The 7,863-nt window shown below is 49.9% G+C and overlaps 1 long non-coding RNA gene across 1 annotated transcript; it reads left to right on the top strand.

Moving 5' to 3' along the window:
• The first annotated feature begins 4,387 nt into the window (after positions 1-4,387).
• On the top strand, positions 4,388-7,189 carry LOC120389404. Its single transcript, XR_005590903.1, has 3 exons — positions 4,388-4,526; positions 5,472-5,800; positions 6,977-7,189. It is a non-coding gene; the product is annotated as an uncharacterized LOC120389404 (long non-coding RNA).
• Positions 7,190-7,863: the final 674 nt, after the last annotated feature.

Below are 7,863 nucleotides of genomic sequence, written 5' to 3'. Positions count from 1 at the left end.
ATCGCAAGCGGGAGGCAAGCAGCAGTCAGGTTCGAGCTGGGTGAGGCAAGTAGCAGGGTCAGGGACAAACCCAGGTCAGAAGCCAGAGTCTAGGGTCCACAGCAAGGCACGCGCTAGAGCAGGAGCTAGCAGGCAGCCCACATCATTGCTGAGACAGCTCCCCCAGCTGGCTTCCTGGTTTATATTCCAGGACGAGCCAATCAGTGGATTGCAGGGGCTGCCACTCAGGCCTTGCAGGGCGGTACTTCCTGCAGTGTCTAGCTTTACAGGCTTCACCAACAGAAACTCAGCCTGAGCTTCCAAAGGGGATGTAGAAATGTTTGTAGCTTACAACCCCTCCACTGCCATCAACCTGAATTTTAGTCCCACATGTTCTTGCACCTTGGAACTCAGAAATACAGACCCCTATTCCCAGCTCTGCCTGTGACCTTGGACACATCACATCCTGTATTTGTTTCCCCCTCCTGCCCTCTGTTTAGGTCATAAGCTCTTTAGGACAGGGACTGTAGGAAGCCTTGCACGATAGGACCCCGATCTCAGCCAGGCCCTCTTGGTGCTACCAAAAAAGCCACTAATAAATAATTTCACAGAGCACTGCATCATTAGCATCTGTGTTTTATAACCTCAGCTGCAAAGAGATGGTTAGCGCATTGTCTAAAGTAGGTGGGATTATTATGACAATGATCAAATTATTTTAATGGCTTGTCAGGCAGCTTCTCATATCCCGAGTCTGTTTATGACAATGACTGGAAAGTGAAAGCAATCTGTTTAGTTTGTTTACCAACTGGATGATCCGGAGTCACTAAAAGAAGAAGAGGCATCTCTGAAGAGTTGGGGCTGTTTAATTATAGCAGGCTGGCCGAGCTGGCTTTCTGCAGCACAGCAAAGGACTCTCGAAGCGCATAAATCAAAACCTGCAGCAGCGTGAAATTTGACCAAAGCAAACCAAATTAAGTGTCCAAACCTATACATGAGGATTTTTCTTTAGTAGCTGCTGCTTCACTGCGTTCTTCAATAGTGTGTGTGGGGGTGAGGGTGAAGGGGGGGCTTCTTGGCCTGAGATGATGATAATCTCTCAGGGGGGGCTGACTGCTGGGCATGGTGCTGACAATGGTGGGTGAAGTGGGATGCGAGGAAGGGAGTGAGGTGGCATTTGGTAGGCATGGGGGGAGCCGTACCTCAGACAAGCTGTATCGCCAGAGCAAATACAGGTCCAGTGAGGTAACTGGAGAATCCCGCCAAGCCTGAGGGGCGAATTCCATTGAGTAACACTGAGTTCTGTCTCGTAAAGAAAGAATCGTCCTGTGGGCCAACTGGAATGTTGGAGGTGGATTCTCATATGCAACTGAGGGCCTGAGGAGCAGGTCTAGTGGTTGTGGCACCACCCTGGGAACTCAGAGACCCTCATTCAATTCCCCACTCTGCCACAGGCTTCCTGTGTGACCTTGGGCAAGTCATCATGTATCGCCTCTGTGCCTCATTTCCCCCCTCCCCCCGTAACATGGGGATAATTGCTCTGCCTCACAAGGGTGTTGTGAGGATCAAGGCAGTGATGAGGGTGAGATAGCCTGGAAGTCCCACTGACTTTTAGAGACAGGGGCTTCTAAATCTCTTTGGTGTTCCTTGGAAATCTGCCCCTAAGGGTTTCGGTCTCTGCCAAGTTCAGATAAAATAGAACAGCAGCTGGGGAGTCAATAAAGGAGAAAAGGTGTCAATCAGCCTAGCTTCACTGTAGTCAAGGGAGCCACTCTGCTTTACACCAGCTGAGGATCTGGCTTGAAGATGGCATTTAAAAAAGAGATGAGAGTCAAGGATGGAGAAGAGTGCACAGGGCTAGTCCCCTGGCCTCGTGGGCAGAGAAAAGCCGGAGAGGCAGATGCTGGATAAGTGGGGAAGGGAGCAAAGCCCGTGGAGAATTTAACAAACAAGGCTTGGGTGGGCTTTTCACAAGCACCCAGCCCATCGGGCGCAGTTCTGCTCCCTTTGAGCACCCCTGGCTTTCAACAGGAGCAGAGGTAGGTCAACCCTGAGCACTCATGAAAATCCAGCTGAAAGGAGCAGCTTGGGCTGGATTCTGAACTAAAGGGGGAAGATGGTGGAAGTGTGGCAGGAGTCAGGCTCTTTGCCTGTGCCAGCACCAGGAGCCGGGGCTCGGGAAGGGCAGAGTGGAGACCAGAGTCAACAGGAGGATGCATGGTTGAAGCAGCAGCAAATGAGTCCTGCAGGGACGATCTACTTGTCCCCCCCGCCCCATTGCTGTTGTACTGGAGCACCTGGTGAAGTAAGGCAGGGCTATAATCCCCCTTTTACCGATGGCACGAAGAGACGAGTGACTTCCCCAAGCTCACGCAGGGAGCCTGTGCCAGAGCTGGGAACCGAATCCAGGGCAGCAGAGTCCCAAGGTAGCCAATCACCCCTCAGCTCCTGCGTGTCACATAGCACATAATAGCCCCCTGACAAATGATAGTCCTGTAGCACATGGTTTGGGAGAATGCAGTTACTGAGTGGAGAGCCCATTGCGTCATCTTTACAAGTTACCCAGACACACGGCGAGAGGTACAGAATGCCCACCAAATGCAGGAGAATAAAGCAAGAGGCCCGGAGTTTTAAACCTCACCTACAACACAGGTCTGACACAGGAGGAGGAGCAGCTTTGCAAACCTCTCTCATAGTCCATTGCAATGATCTGTATCCAAGGCAACAGTGGCTGTCTGGGGGGAAAAAAATGGGACCCAGAAAGTTAATACAATCACAAGCTGCTTTCTGAGGCAGTTTGGGGTAATGAGTGCAGATGACAGCCCTTCGCGGTGCTTGGCACTGGCTGCCTGTCATCTAGTGGGGGCGGTTCAAGGGCTGGTTAATGAGGAGCAGTTTTCTAAATGTATTTAGGTGCCTAAAGATACAGATAGGCACCTCGGGGGATTAAAAGCCTAAGGCACCAATGCACCTTAGAAAATCCCACTGGGTACCTCGCTGTATCTTTAGGCACCAAAATAGCATTAAGAATCTGGTCCCAAATCCAAAGCCCTGAATAGTCTAGGACTGATCCACCTCCAGATTCCCCCTCCGTGACCCAGGGGGCCACCTGCCTTCTGGATTCTGATTTGTATTTGGAGCTCATTGAAAGGTTTGCATTTTCAAACATGCTGAAAAAACCAGTGAAGGTTGCGCGCACACACACACAGGGGAATATTGCACTGGCATTTGAATCAGCTCTGTTTGAACTACACGAGCACCCAGACACCAAAAGTGAGATCAAGGCCCCATTGTGATAGGTGGTGCAAGACAGAGGAAGAGCCAGTCACTTACAGTTCAACTAGACAAGGAGATAGAGGAAACCGAGGGGAAGCAACTGGCCACGCAGCATGTTAGCAGCAGAGGATGGAAGAGAACCCAGGCGTCCAACTCCCAGGCTAGTGCCCTGTGCATAGACAACTCTACTTCTCATGTGCCCTAGCTTAAGGTGATTGGCTAAGGGTGAACTCGAGGGAGCGGGGTCCAAAGCCGTGTCTGAAGCAGACACTCCCCAAAATGGGCTGCACACCCACCAAAAATGCAGTTAAAATGAGACATTCAGGAAAACTGGAAGGGGCTCTGATTCCCCTAATACTCACCTCATTTTCCCTTTCCCCCTCAGGAGAGTTGGTATGATGGGATCGGATGCTTCCAGCCCCATGCAAACCTTGCTCCACTACCACAGCCCTCGGTGCTGGGTAAATAATAATGAAAGCCCCAGAATCAGTGCTTGGGTGTTACAGGTGAGGGGCCTGGAAAGCCAGAGCGGCAGCTCAGATTCTCAGCTCTAAACACTAGGCTGCACTAGAGCACTGTCATATTGAATCACTTCGGTGAGTGGGTTGCTAGGTGCTTTATACATCACAGGGTTAGGAGGACTTATCAGAAAGCTCATATGTTGCGTGCACCCAATGGGAAAGGAAACCCCCTGGAGTCAGATGGGGAAAAGCGACTTCAGAAGTGGTTTGTTTTTCTTTCTTAGGGCTAAGATCCTGCTGCCTTCATCACAGAGGCCACATTCCCATTGAATTCAAAGAAGGGCAGCCATGCCCTGTAGACCCAAAGACAAAAATGTGCATCTCTTTTCCCTTTGTGCCTCTGCAGAGCCATGCAGAATTCAGAGGCTTTGATTTGCCAGAGGGCAGGGCCGGCGCAACCCATTAGGCGACCTAGGCAGTCACCTAGGGCACTAACATTTTGGGGGGCGGTGGCCGCTCCGGTCGCCGGCGGTATTTCGGGGGCGGGACCGTCCGCCGCCTCTGTCGGGGGCGCCATTTCAGAGGCGGGACCTTCCGCCGCCTAGGGCGCCAAAAAAGCTGGCGGCGCTCCTGCCAGGGGGTTGTGCAAACTTCCTGTGTTTTGACCTTCTTGGGCTTCATCCTGCCTGAGTTTTGGGTTAAGATCCCACGGCAGAGGCTGAGTCTTTCTGGGATTTGCACTGAAGTCAGTATGAGTCAGTCATCAGTTCTGAGCCAGATCTGTACATTTGACCCATGATTGCTCAAAACCAGGTAAAGATTCACTTTAAAATGAATTCATGTTTACTGGCAGCTGAGCCCAGGAACGAAATGCTCAGCCGAGAAGCCAGGAATCAGGATAGTAGATTAGTGTCTGTGCTTTCTTTCACTTAGCATTTTCCTGGTTGTGCATTGGTTTGCATGTCGCTCCCCCAGCTTACTGGCATAAGCAGTTCCGTCCCTGTATCAAGATCTTTGGAGAGGAGTCAGGCAAAAACCAGAGAAATTAGGGCTGGCTAAGATTATGGTATGGCTAAGATATATTTTATGCAAGATGGCTCATGTAGGGTATCACTGGAAAGGGTATTATTTACTGAACATTGTTAGGGGATTATTCCTTCACCCGCACTCTACCTTGGTCCTTCTCGCATGAACAGAGAGCAACAATATCTGAAGTCCAACGTGCAAACAATTCAATGTTTATTGGGGTGAACTTCCAGCAAGTAATGATTCCAATTTCCTTCCTTGGTGTCCCGGTTCCGCCCCCCCGCTGGCCGCTCCGCGGCCATCGGCGGGCCGCCCCCCCCGCTGGCCGCTCCGCCAGCTCGGAGCTGGACTCCAGATGGAATAACCACATAGCCACCGCCAGTGCACGCGCTCGGTTCCTGGACCCACTGGCTATACCCTGCCCTTTCCCCTCCTTCTATGCCTCCCATCTATGGGCCCACAAAGTGAGTCCCGTGGAGAGCAGATGCCGAAGGGCTGAACCATGCCTACTTCAGCGCAGTTTGCACCTGGTATGCAATGGGGACAAATCCTGAGAAGGGGAAACTTCCTCCCACGATCAACTCTGCAGGGAATATGCAGCCTAAGGCTGCATTAACTATTGTGCTGTGGAAGGAAATGAGAAGAGAGCTCAGGGATGGCCAGAAACAGAAACCGTTTCCCAGGTTTGGTCCAGTCCATTTCCCCACCAACACATCTCTGCTTTCCTCTCAGCTGCCTCTGTTCACAGCTCAGGGCTCGGAGAAGCAGCAGGAGGGAGACACCGATTTCACCAGCAGCTTTGGAGAACCCACGTTAACGATACCCCAGCTGGTCGCGGCTCTGCTGACCTCCATCTGTGCTCATCTCATCTTGCAGTCGGAGCTGGACTCATCCGATGCACAAACGTTCAGTCTTTTAGCCAGCTGTAAATCAGCCCTGCCCTGCTGGCTTCACAGAGACTCCAATTTCCACCAGCTGAGGGTCTGGCCCTAGAGATGTATTGTTCAGAATGCTGGTTTGTGTCTTTCATCTCCAAACCCTTCTTGCTGCTTTACTGGCAGGTGAATAAAGAGGCAAGGAAACAAAGGAAAAAGACGAGGCCAAAGCCTTCCTGTGTTTGCCGCTGGCATCCAGGGGGAAGCAGCGTTTGCAGGCCAAGACTTGCTGAGTGTCAGAGGATCTGGGGCCTATGGGATATTTTTATCAGGTCAGTGCAGGAAATGCTGGACGCAATCCTGTGCAATACAGGAGGTCAGGCTGAACAGGGATCATGATCCTTTGAAAACCAGAAACACATGAGGATTGAAAGGTGCCAGGACAGCTCTTTGTCTCTGGCATCTCTAAAAGGAAACACAGGGGGATATTTTTAATAGCTGTAAATAAAAAAAAAAAGCAGGCTAGCAATCAGACTGTGATCCCTGGGACAGCATCTCTGCAGCTTATTCCTCTCACGGTGGGGGACTGATGAAGGCAAACTTTCCCGACTTGCTGCAGTGCATGCACGAATATTTTGTTTCCAAGGAAACAAGGATCTTTTGCATGTCCAGCATGTGGCCAGAGCTTGGGGAAGACTGTGGAACCAGACTCTGGCTTTCTGCACAGCTGATCCCTCCCTCCCTCCCGGCTCTCTCCATGCCTCACACTTCTCCCACCCTGACAGGGCTAAGCTCCTCTAACTCGTCCCTGTTCCATTCTTAAGGAGTATTATCAATCTGGGGGCAGAGACTGTGTATCCACAGCATCTGCCCAGGCAAATATATTTGAGGAGAGCAGTTCCCATAAAGTCCTGCAAATTTTATTTTAATTTGGAGAGGGAAAGGCGAACTGGGGAAATGATTATGATGTATATTGCAACGGTGCCTAGAGGTCCCATTGTAGTAGGAACTGTACACACAGAACAGGTGTCAAAGGAGAACACTTGTCACCTATTGTCAGTGGCAATTTAGCCTATGGGCTGTCTATAAAGTTTACGAACTAAACATCTCCCCAGTAGAGCAGATGACACATTCTTTCCCAAGCACTGAAACAACAGAGATAGAGATACGCAGGCTTGGAAGGATTAAGTCTTAATTGTTAAATGTTGATAAACGTCAGTTTCATCATAAGCACTCAAATGTGGGAAAAGAATATTTCCATTGATAACAACAGAAGCTTACAGATAGGCAAGGAAAGGAAAATCCTGCTTGACAACGTAGGAGAGTTGGATTTAAAGATACGTACTTTGTTTATTTTGACAGGGGCTGCTGACAATTTGTGTTTGAAGAATTATGAAGCGTCAACTTTTTGAATCTCAGCATCTGTTATTCAATCATTATTGGCTGATCCCCCTCTATTGTCTGACCCTGCCAGTGATTTCCCACAACTGTCAAAATGTAAATCGACAAAAATCAGAAAAAATGCTTACAAATAAATATTGATATTAACTGTCTAAATTATAAAAAGTACCAAGTTCTGCCAAGCCTGGATACACACACGCTGATGGTATTGCATACAGGTTCTAGGAGTATGAGCCAAGGAAGTGTTACTCACCCCACATCCACACTGCTCCCTGCCGAGAATGAAATTCCTTGAAGGAGGAAGAGGAATTTGCAATGCTCCAGGACCATCATTCCATTGCAACGCGGCAGAACTTAGCAAACAGCCTTAAGGGGGTGAGGGGATTGTCTAGTGAAGCCCCTGACTTTGGACTCTGGAGAGCTGGGTTCCATCCCGTTTGGCTACAGACTTTGTGAGCGGCCTTGAGCAAGTCACTCAATCTCTCTGTGCCTCGGTTCCCCATCCATAAAACGGGAGTGATCAAACTCCTTCTGCTGGCTTTGGCTATTTAGATTGGATGCTCTTTGGGGCAGGAACTGTCTCAGTATTTATTTGTACATTAGTTAGCACAGCAGAGCCCTGATGTCAGCTGGGTTCTGCAATACACACGCTGCAATTCTCCTATGCTACAGTGTAACTGGCATTTAACATGATGTCTAGAGATGCGCCCAAGCCATAAAAAACAGAGTGAAATCATGGCCTCTTTGAAGTCAGTGGGAGCTTTGCCATTACTTTCAATGGGGCCGGGATTGCAGCCTGAGCTCCTATCTGAACTTCCTCCCAAGTCTTGGAGCACTTGGATTCAGGA

The sequence above is a fragment of the Mauremys reevesii genome, linkage group 23 (assembly GCF_016161935.1).
Source record: "Mauremys reevesii isolate NIE-2019 linkage group 23, ASM1616193v1, whole genome shotgun sequence".
In the NCBI taxonomy this organism is placed as follows: domain Eukaryota; kingdom Metazoa; phylum Chordata; order Testudines; family Geoemydidae; genus Mauremys; species Mauremys reevesii.
The sequence above is the reverse complement of the archived record's forward strand: the minus strand, read 5'-3'. Positions and strand labels throughout refer to the sequence as shown.